The sequence below is a fragment of the Lissotriton vulgaris genome, chromosome 2_1 (assembly GCF_964263255.1).
Source record: "Lissotriton vulgaris chromosome 2_1, aLisVul1.2, whole genome shotgun sequence".
NCBI classification, from domain to species: domain Eukaryota; kingdom Metazoa; phylum Chordata; class Amphibia; order Caudata; family Salamandridae; genus Lissotriton; species Lissotriton vulgaris.
In genome coordinates this window covers 1007085312-1007097392 of record NC_141687.1, presented here as the reverse complement: position 1 = coordinate 1007097392, position 12081 = coordinate 1007085312, and positions in this window count along the sequence as shown.

Genomic DNA, 12081 nt, shown 5'->3' with positions numbered 1-12081 from the left:
TAATTCGATCTCTTTTTGACCTCGGTAAAATACAAACATTAGGAACAACCCTTCATGAGAAATACGAAAATAGTGAAATGAACTGAGCTCCACACCATGAGGACAGCAAGACAGCTCGACTCCGCCACCCACCCCGCCCAAAATAACGACAAACCCTATGCAAATATTATAAATATACACAACACACCAGCAAAGAAACAGGGTAAAACATTTTATTAAATAACTATTTACATAACTATTTTATACTTTTTATTGCCTGATCCGGCTAGCTCAATCGATCGAGCATGAAACTCATGCACTGATAGCAAGCGTTGAGAGTTTGTAGAACGATGGCTTCAGATTTTCCACATACGGTGTAGTGGCGCGAACTGGCAGGGGGCGTTTGGATTCTACCCCTTCCCCAAATAAGATTTTCATACGTGAATGTTCGTTCATGCTTTTTGTCCCTGAGTTGCTTCCATGTCACTGCCTTACACAAATGGCATAAGTCCTGGTTGTTGAGTGCCATACTTCAGAGTTCTAAGCAGCTCTTGTAACACTGTTTAAACCTTATTTGCACCTGCTGCAGCTTCACTATTCAAAGTAAGTGGGGTCCATTTGTGGACCTGACTGCATTGGAAAACAATGTGATATGGTGCCTCCCTAAACCGCTTGACGGAGGCCCCCGAGGGGCGGTGACATGGCGCGGACTGAGAGGGGGCGCTTGGCTCCTGCCCCCTCCCCAAGTCGTGTTGCTCTGGTGTGGCCTGAGATCGCCCCCGGCATAGGCGGCCGGCTCCCGGGGTCCAGCGGAATTTTCTCCCTTTTGATGACTCTTCCATTCTGGACCTTGTCCCACAATCCGTTTGACCTGAAGACACGTTGTCGTGGGGCGCCCCTTTACCGTTTTAGTTGCCATTCCGCCCGCTTTTGGTACTCTGTGCCTCTTCCGCCATTCAGCTGTTTACCGCCCGCTCTTGCAACTACAGCGTCTCCCTCACCATGTAGTTGAGTTGCTCCCGTTCTTAAGATTTAACCGAACTTTTTGGACTGCTGAAAGCGGTTGTATTCCGACCGCTGGTTGGTGGAGACATTTTGACTATATTCTGGACCTGCATTGTCGCGTAATGCGTCATATGACGCGAAGCGTTAGCGCACCCGGAAGTGCTCCGGTGCGCAAGGCGCAGCTTCCCGGAAACGATCCAGAGCGCGCCGCGCAGCGCGTAACGTAAGCATAATAGGTCATGTGACTTGTTAATAAAACTTTTCATTGGTTCATTTTACTTTTGTTTTCCTAATGATGTAAGACTAGGTCATGTGACCTAGAAATAACACTTTTCATTGGATTAAAACATTTTTTTTCCCAAACGATGAAAGCCCCACCTTGTTTCTGGATGTTTCAGACTGAAGCTGGCGTCACCATGAGAGCACCACCATCTCGTAGCTCCGTCGTGGCCATTCCGCAAGCAATCATGGCAGCCGCTCCCCACCGGAAGCCTGCGGGAGTCGACGGCCCCCAAGACTTTTGTACAATCTTCAAGGCTGAGGGGACGCTTTCGAGAATGGAACCCAAGCCCTGGCAGACAAGCGTCCGAGTTCCAAGGTGTCCCAGGGCCATTTTACTGGACCAGGCCCAAATCCGAAGAGCCGGCCGCCATTTTAAGAGTCCTGTGGAAGCCGCCTATCGCTGCACCGCAAGAGTGGGAGCAACTCAACTACATGGTGAGCGAGACGCTGTAGCCGTAAGAGCGGGCGCTAAACAGCTGAATGGCGGAAAAGGCACAGTGTACCAAAAGCGGGCGGAATGGCGACTGAAACGATAAAGGGGCGCCCCACTACAGCAGACAAGCCTCCGCCATGTGCTTCAAAACTGCATATGTATCTCGTGATATCAAGGTTGGGCAACCAGTACACAACAAGCAGTTACGAGTCCCATTTACACCGGCACCATTTTGGGCGCGGCCGGGCAGGTCCACGATCTAGTCAAACATAACAAATGAGGCTGACGTCTCTGAAGCAGTTGACAAACAGCAGGACATAGCAAATAAACATGAAGTCTCTAAAGCTGTTAACTCACTGCAGGACAAAACAAGTTATCCTGAAACCTCTGGAATAATTGTCGCTCAAAAGAACAACACACAAAACTCTGTAGAGCCTGAAGAAAAAAAAACAGAAGGGCACTGTAGTTTCAAACACACTTAACACTAATGACTAAACAAAGATATCGTCTGTTTATGAAACAGTTATCATGTTCACAGAATTGACAAAGAAGTGTGCAGACACCAATGCTATTAAGAAACACAAGGAAATCCTAACGCATCAACATTCTCGGAAGAGGTTGACACAGATAACATCTTAAGGAACAAAGAAAGACCTGTTCACTCTTGACACCCCAGGTGCTGTGTATGTTGCACTATAGTGCTGCATCGACAAAACGGACAACCCTATTGATGTGCATTTTTCATTATTGATTATTGTAAAGAAATGGCGACTCCCCGATTTAGCAGATTAGCTAAATGTTTGCGTAATTTAGGCATAAAAGTTATATTATTGTTGTTGTTGTTATCGTTATAGTTCTGGTTAATTTCAAAAAATGGTTAAATATATTTACAGTTTTTGTTGCGTTCGTTATATTTAAAAGTTAATAAAGTTATATTATTGTTGTTGTTATCGTTATAGTAATAGTTTTCTTTGTAGATGTTTTTCCATCACCCACCCAGGATATCACCACTGTTCCCCATGTCATAAAACCTTAGGATGTTCAAAAACAGAAACAGCTAATATAGCCTTATAGCCTGCCGTAGAGGGCTATACCAGCTATTAAAGGCCCTCTCCAGCGTTAAAGGCCCCGAGCCGAAGGCGAGGGCCTTTAACAAGGGAGAGAGACTTTAATAGCGGTATAGCCCATCTACGAAGGGCTATAAGGCTATTAGAACATTCCGTCACTAGAGGACAGAATGTTTTAACAAAAAAAACAAAGCCTTTTGGGAGAGTGAGGAGATTGGAATCCCCCCAGGTTCCCTGAAGCCTTTGTTCACAGCCAGAGCTGTGAACAAAGAAACATTGGAATGTTGGAGCTCCAGGCTTATACCAGCTATTATAAGCCCAGAGCACTCCATTGCTTTCAATGGAGCTCCCAACATTCCAATGTTCTAATATGGGTTTACTTACAGGGGACATCTTTTGTTCTGTTTTATAAAGTAAAACTATTGTGAACGCAAGTATTATACATAGTAAGTGTTTAATATAGCATTTGTCAGTCATTGGTTAAGCAGGTAGGACCTGTTCACTCTTGACACCCCAGGTGCTGTGTATGTTGCACTATAGTGCTGCATCGAGAAAACGGACAAACTTATTGATGTGGATTTTTCATTATTGATTATTGTAAAGAAATGGCGACTCCCCCCTTTAGCAGATTAGCTAAATGTTTGCGTAATTTAGGCATAAAAGTTATATTATTGTTGTTGTTGTTGTTATCGTTATAGTTCTGGTTAATTTCAAAAAATAGTTAAATATATTTACAGTGCAGACACCAATGCTATTAAGAAACACAAGGAAATCCTAACGCATCAGCATTCTCGGAAGAGGTTGACACAGATAACATTTTAAGGAACAAAGAAAGACCTGTTCACTCTTGACACCCCAGGTGCTGTGTATGTTGCACTATAGTGCTGCATCGAGAAAACGGACAACCCTATTGATGTGGATTTTTCATTATTGATTATTGTAAAGAAATGGCGACTCCCCCCTTTAGCAGATTAGCTAAATGTTTGCGTAATTTAGGCATAAAAGTTATATTATTGTTGTTGTTGTTGTTATCGTTATAGTTCTGGTTAATTTAAAAAAATAGTTAAATATATTTACAGTGCAGACACCAATGCTATTAAGAAACACAAGGAAATCCTAACGCATCAGCATTCTCGGAAGAGGTTGACACAGATAACATCTTAAGGAACAAAGAAAGACCTGTTCACTCTTGACACCCCAGGTGCTGTGTATGTTGCACTATAGTGCTGCATCGAGAAAACGGACAACCCTATTGATGTGGATTTTTCATTATTGATTATTGTAAAGAAATGGCGACTCCCCCCTTTAGCAGATTAGCTAAATGTTTGCGTAATTTAGGCATAAAAGTTATATTATTGTTGTTGTTGTTGTTATCGTTATAGTTCTGGTTAATTTCAAAAAATAGTTAAATATATTTACAGTTTTTGTTGCGTTCGTTATATTTAAAAGTTAATAAAGTTTTAAAATCTAACTTTGTTGGAGTGCTATATATGTTTAAAAAATCGGGTGAATGGGGCCTTGAATCGGGTTATTGTCATGTGTGGGCTTTGCAAGTGTACTGCTACAAGATCGGACATTTCAAACTCAAATGCACGTTCTTTTTCTTACCTTTCCGAAGCATGGAGCGCAATAGCAGGCAGAGAAAGGGTGATGCACGTGTTGAACACTGCCTGGCCTGGCAAGTTGCTGACAGTGCCCCCCCGCCTGCTCCTGAAAGAGGGCACACACACACCGCCGCCCCGAGTACTTCACAAATCTTTAAAAGACCATGCGCTTGTTCATGAGGCTTAAATGGTTTATCACCCCTTCTAGAACCCCTGCATCGACCCTCTGACGTTTCCTGGAAGAATTAGCACGTAACACAATACCAAACCCTGTCAGCTGAAACCCCCGAGAAATCATGGGGCATATTATCAAGGGGGTTTATTTCCGCTTTTTTGGATTTAAAAGCCAAAAAAAAAGAGATAAAATTATCTCCCTATTACCAAGCTGTCGCTAACACCAGTTAGTGACAGCTAAAAGGAGATAGCGACCATCTTGGGCCCCGCTTTGCATATCAGTGATATTTATCACTAATGACATGCAAAGTGGGCGTGCCAAGATTTTAGCGACTGGAAACAGTCCCTAACCATCGCTATCTCCTATTAGCAACTTTTGGAGATATTCGCGCTAAGCGCGAATATCTCCAAAACCTAACACCTGCCCTGAGCAGTTTTTAGCCATGTTATCCAATGGGAAGTGGATAACATGGCTAAGAGCATTTGCTGGATAATGCATGAATATCGCTGACTTTTCAACAATATTCATGCATTGCGGCCGTTTTTTATCGCATTTGCGATAAACCTTGCTAATAGCAAGGTTTATGTGCGATAAAATTCGCCGATGTGCGGCGATAATTTTTGTCTCTAAACAAGTTAGAGACAAAAATTATCGCTAGTTGTTGGTAATATGCCCCCGGGTTTTTGCTTGCAGAAATCGGGAGGCGAAAGACTAGCACTGAAATCAGTAGTCTCACGCCTGAATCGGGAGGGTTGGCATGTCTGGATACTCTACAGCTGGGGCCATAAACTACATCCGCAGGGCTAGGTGATAGCCTAGGTCCGGCCTGGACAATCGGACACAGAGGAAGAGGAGTGTCAGAGGGTGCGTTAGTGAATAGGGTGAAAAGGAGGTGTCGGGCGGCCACAGGGTGTGATTCTCAAAGAAGAGCAGCGCAGATGGGGGGAAGTATATGGCCCATGCATGAGAGACAGAGCGGGGGTGACCAGTGCGTGGGGAGATGCTTGCGAGGGTGGGGAGCCATGCTGAGGATCGGCGGCGTGCAGAGAGTGGGCCTGGTCAAGGCATCTAAAATGGCTGCCGTGCACGACAAAATTGTGGCATTGGACAAAAACGCAAGATGGCGCAGACAATGTTTATCAATAAGGATTCATTTATAACAAAATATTCACTCGCAGTGACAAAATGGTGGTCAACACTTCCTGATTTCCATCGAATCGAACGTTAACAAACGTCACGCAGCAAAAAAAAAAAAAAAAGCTCACGCACAGAGCAGTTTTTAGCCATGTTATCCAATGGAAGGTGGATAACATGGCTAAGAGCATTTGCTGGATAATGCATGAATATCGCTGACTTTTCAGCGATATTCATGCATTGTGGCCAATGTGCGGCGATAATTTTTGTCTCTAAACAATTAAAACGAAGCACAAAATGGCGAATTCCCGTTTCGCTAACAGTTTGCGGCCCAGTTCGCGGCCCGTGAAGCGCTTCTACCGTGAAAAATCATTTTTTTTTTATTTTCCCCACGGGACCCTTTAATAACCCCAACAACATTCCTAGGGGGTCAAGAGGGGTATACCTTGCCCCCTTTCAATAAATTCCCCCTTCGTTTTTCACCTCTTCTTCTCTCTCGATCCTACCGAGAGATAAGATGGCGGCCGCTCCGGACTGTTTAGAATGTTGACAGACACCGGGGAGCCAATCAGCTTCGCATCGCAAAGTTCCGTTTCGCGAAAAGTAAGCGGACCGGAGCGCAGCCCGGAGCGCTGTTACAGATATATATCTTGTTTTGAACGTTAATTTCTCAAAAACTACTGGAGCACATATCTTGAGACCTAGCAAAGGCACATCGGGCTAACAGTCCCTACAATTTTGCCAAGTTTCGTGCAAATCCATTCAGCCGTTCGAGCTAAAAGTGAGTCCAACCGCCCTATGGAAATTAACATGGGAAAAACGCGTTTTGGGACCCCCCTTTTTTCTCGGCCCCCCCTTGACAAAACCCCCCCAAATTTTCAAGGGCTGCTCAGAAACAATATGTGCCATTTTCCTGAAAATTTCAGCCGATTCCGTCCACAAACGCCAAAGTTATTAGACATAGAATTTTCAAAAATCCCATAGACAAATAATCCTAACTATATATACCTACTGGCGACAGCCAGTAGGTAATATATTTATATATATATATATATATATATATATATATATATATATATATATATATATATATATATATATATATATATTACCTACTGGTGGTCGCCAGTAGGTATATATAATTAGGATTTTTTTCCTATGGGATTTGTGAAAATTCTATGTCGAATACCTTTGGCGTTTGTGGACGGAATTGGCTGAAATATTCAGGAAAATGGCACATTTTGTTTCTGAGCAGCCCCTGAAAATTTGGGGGGGTTTTGTCAAGGGGGCTCCGAGAAAAAAGGGGGGTCCCAAAACGCGTTTTTCCCATTCATTTTTCCGTTGGAATCACTTTTAGCTCGAACGGCTGAATGGATTTACACGAAACTTGGCAAAATTGTAGATATGGTTTGCCGGACGTGCCTTTGCTATGTCTCAATATATGTGCTCCAGTGGATTTTGAGAAATTAACGTTTTTAAAAACAGATATATCTGTGACAGCGCTCCGGTTAGCGCCCCGGTTCGCGTACCTGACGCGTAACGGAACTTCGCGAAGCGAAGCTGATTGGCTGTCGGGTGTCTGTCAACATTCTAAACAGTCCGGAGCGGCCGCCATCTTGTGTCTCGGTAGGATCGAGACACAAGATGTGGCAAAAACAAAGGGGGAAATGAGCATAAGGGGGCAGAGTACATCCTCCCTGACCCCCCTAGGTTTGATGAGGGGGCTTTAAAAGGGCCTCGCGGGGTTAAAAAATAATAATTTTTATATTGTTTTTTTTTGCGGGGGGAGCGCTCGGTACGCGCACCGGGAAGCGGTCCGGGAAGCGTAATATTGAGAAAATAGGATGAAAGAATGTTCAAATATTGTATGTTTATTGATTGTTCTTTTGGTTTTTTTTAAAAAATTTTTTATTTAAGTACCAACATGTAGGTACCAATGCAGAGTCTAAAAATAAAAATACATTGTTTCCTTTGTAGATATCTTGCATGTTGTTTCAGAAGTTATTGTGGTATATGAAATTCATAGCGTAGTCTGTCAGGAAAGCAGAAACACCATGGAGGCAGGAGATGATAAAGAGATGTTAAATACACATTGGAGATGATATAGTGGAAGAAAGGAAGTAACTATGAGCAAACTTAAAGTTGCACAGTATATTTAAAGTCTAATTTTACATTATAATCAATTTGCTACTAGTTTAAAAAATACATATAAAAATGAATAATGTCTCAAACAATTTTTGAATTATTATATATAAATTTATTTTTCAGAATTGTTTTCAAAATTAAAAAGAACTTCTAATAATTCTTTGTCAGAATTTGTCTCATTTTCAATTAGGAAATCCACATATTCAACACATTGCAGAAGTTCTATGTCTAGTGATTCATCAAAGACTTCTGATTCATTTTCTGTATCTTTGTTGCATTCTGCAACAATTTCCACGTTATTTTTTTTCTCTCCTTCCATTTTTGTGCTGTAAAATGAATTTTAAAAAAATATATCAGTACAGATAGGGCACTGTTGGGTTTAAGTACAGACAGGTAGTTTTAGTTTTTTAAACAGTGATTTTTTCATTGGGCAGTGTACGGTATCAGACTGGAAGCAGAAATATCAAAAAATGTATGTGATAAAGTCTAAGTCAATTCTTAATTATACAAGACAAGCCTAACTCCATCCATAACTAAAACAGAGAAGTCTATCTTATTCTATAAGTATTACAGAGGGATAGTATATAACTATCAGAAAATGTTTTCCTAATTAACTTAAAGTGCAGAACATACTTCAGTTTTTAAAATAACATCTTACCTTTCAAATAGAAGTTTAAGTTCTCAGTTGAAATGCACTTGATATGTACTTCAGGAAATAGTAGTCAAAATGGCTGTGTTTCTCTCTCTTTCTTTATATATATTCAGGTACATAACCAATCAAATGTCATGAAATAATAGAAGATATTGAAAGTAGCATTTTGATTGGTTGTCAATTCTAACACTTCATAAGTGTTTTTGTTAGGTAATTTACCTCAGGATATTTAGTGAGGCTTACAGCATAATTTTCTCAATGGAATTCCATCAAATTTGGGGAAATGGTAGGGACTGCTATGTAGTAGGGGCTATTCTATATTTGATGAAAGTGTCTGTAGTGGTTTTTCTGTAAATTACTTTCCCACCTTTTTTTATCGAGCGCTTACCGGTGCGCTCCCCGGTACGCGAACCGGCAGCGTTACGGGAGTCCTCCATTTTGAGTATCGGTAGAATTGAGACACGAGATGGAGGACAAACAATGTTCGGAATGGGTAGAAGGGGGCACGGTAGACACTTTGTGACCCTCTAGGTTTTCGGAGGGGGGATTAGGATGCTGATACATGCAAAAATAAGAAAAATAAAAATGTAAAAATTTCGCCGGGGGAGCGCCCGGTACGCGCACCGGTAAGCGAACCGGGGAGCGTACTTTGGTGAAAAAAAAAAAAGTAAGAAAAAGATAAACGTTTTGAATAATCAGAGGTAGGGTAGCTCTGAAAAGAGCTATTGGGTTCTGTCGCTAATTTAGGTACCTACAAGTATGTTCCAATGCACACTTTTAAATAAAGGACGAATATTCTATTCCCTTCATCGGGGAAGTGCACACCATCTCTTCGGTAGATGTCTTGAATGTTGTAACGCAATAATATTTACTATTAAAAAACCATTGAAATTCACTGAAAAAACCATAGGTTATAGACCATACATAGTTAGGAATTAGCATTTACAAAACCATAAAAATTCACTGAAAAAACCATAGGTTATAGACCATATATAGTTAGGGATTAGCATTTACAAAACCTTATTTTACTTGCACAAAACCATTGAAATTCGCATATATAGTTACTTGCACTAACTATATATCGCGCACCCGCAATCCACTGCTAATGATGTCACATATTACATCATTCATGACATGGTCAGTGACATCACTGATGACATCACTGTTGACAACTCAAATGACATGACTGACAACATCACTGAAGACATCATTCATGTGATAATACGATGAACCTCTTCAGACTCTAATATAACCTTAGATACACTCAGTGTAAACAGACACTCACAGACTGTCACTCATCCATGGAGTTACTCACACACCTAGTCAGTCATGCAAAGAATCAATCACACCTCCATTTCCTCAACTATACAATTATACACACCTTACTTATTCAAACATATACTAACACATATTTACTCTTTTATACAATCCTTGATTGAAGTTCACAATGATCCATACAGCCACTCACACATTCACTGGCTCTTATGCACAGTTATTTATATATGTCAACTCTCACATGTACTGTGTTTTACATATGTACTTACTTTGACATACAGCACTGAGATATCCATTCACTCACCAATACACTCATGCACACAGTCAACCACGCATACAGGTGTTTCCACATGCAGTTTTGAACCCATACATCTAGTGAATCAACTGGTCACACATCTATGCACAGAGTTATACACCTCCCAGCCAACCACACACATACTCAGTCTCCCATACAAATACTTTGGCAACCCATCAATAACCCATATAGTTACTCATATAGCTACTGATGAACACATGCAGCAGTTTACAGAACAACAGACATAATGATGCACAAATTAAGACAGTTTAGTCACTAACCCATGCACTCAGTGAGACACATTTAATCACTCTCTCATACAGTCAGTCATGCACCTACTAAAACCTTCATCCAGACACTTATACATCCACTCATTCTTCAATATGTAAGACATATTTTAACTTTACAGAAACATACAGTCACTGGATGATGTCATCAGTGATGTCATCAGTGATGTCACTGACCATGTCATGAATGATGTAATATGTGACATCATCAGCAGTGGATTGCGGGTGCGCGATATATAGTTAGTGCAACTAACTTTATATGTGAATTTCAATGGTTTTGTGCGAGTAAAATAAGGTTTTGTAAATGCTAATCTCTAAATATATATGGTCTATAACCTATGGTTTTTTCAGTGAATATATATATATATATATATATATATATTCAATGAAAAAACCATTGGTTTTAGGCCATATATAGTTAGGAATTAGCATTTACAAAACCTTATTTTACTCGCATAAAACCATTGAAATTCCATATATAGTTAGAAGCGCTAACTATATATCGCGCACCCGCAATCCACTGCTGATGATGTCACATATTACATCATTCATGACATGGTCAGTGACATCACTGATGACATCACTGATGACATCTCAAATGACATCACTGATGACATCACTGATCACAACATCCAGTGATTGTATGTGTCTGTAAAGTTTAAATATGTTTCACATATTGAAGAATGAGTGGATGTATAAGTGTCTGGATGAAGAATTTAGTAGGTGCATGACTGACTGTATGAGTGAGTGATTAAATGTGTCTCACTGAGTGCATGGGTTAGTGACTAAACTGTCTTAATTTGTGCATCAGTATGTTTGTTGTTGTGTAAGCTGCTGCATGTGTTGATCAGTAGCTATAAGAGTGGCCATATGGGTTATTGATTGGTTGCCCAAGTATTTGAATGGGAGGCTGAGTGTGTGTGTGGGTGGCTGGGAGGTGCGTGACTCTGTGCATAGATGTGTAAGCAGTTGATTCACTAGGAGTATGAGTTCAAGAGTGCATGTGGAAACAGCTATATGGGCGGTTGACTATGCATGGGTGTGTTGGTGAGTGAATGGATTTCTCATTGCTACATGTGCAAGTAAGTACGTATGTAAAACACAATACATGTGAGAGTTGAGATATATAAATAACTGAACATAAGAGCCAGTGAATGTGTGAGTGGCTGTATCGATCACTGTGAGCTTGTATCAGGGATTATATAAGAGAATAAATATGTGTTATTATATGTTTGAATAAGTAAGATGTGTATAACTTTATAGTTGAGGAAATGGAGGTGTGATTGATTCTTTGCATGACTGACTAGGTGTGTGAGTAACTCCATGGATGAGTGACAGTCTGTGAGTGTCTGTTTATACTGAGTGTATGTAAGGTTATATTAGAGTCTGAAGAGGTTCATTGTATTATCACATGAGTGATGTGATCAGTGATGACAAATGAGATGTCATCAGTGATGTCATTTGAGTTGTCATCAGTGATGTCATCAGTGATGTCATTTGAGATGTCATCAGTGATGTCATTTGAGTTGTCATCAGTGATGTCATTTGAGATGTCATCAGTGATGTCATCAGTGATGTCACTGACCATGTCATGAATGATGTAATATGTGACATCATCAGCAGTGGATTGCGGGTGCGCGATATATAGTTAGCGCTTCTAACTATATATGGAATTTCAATGGTTTTATGCGAGTAAAATAAGGTTTTGTAAATGCTAATTCCTAACTATATATGGCCTAAAACCAATG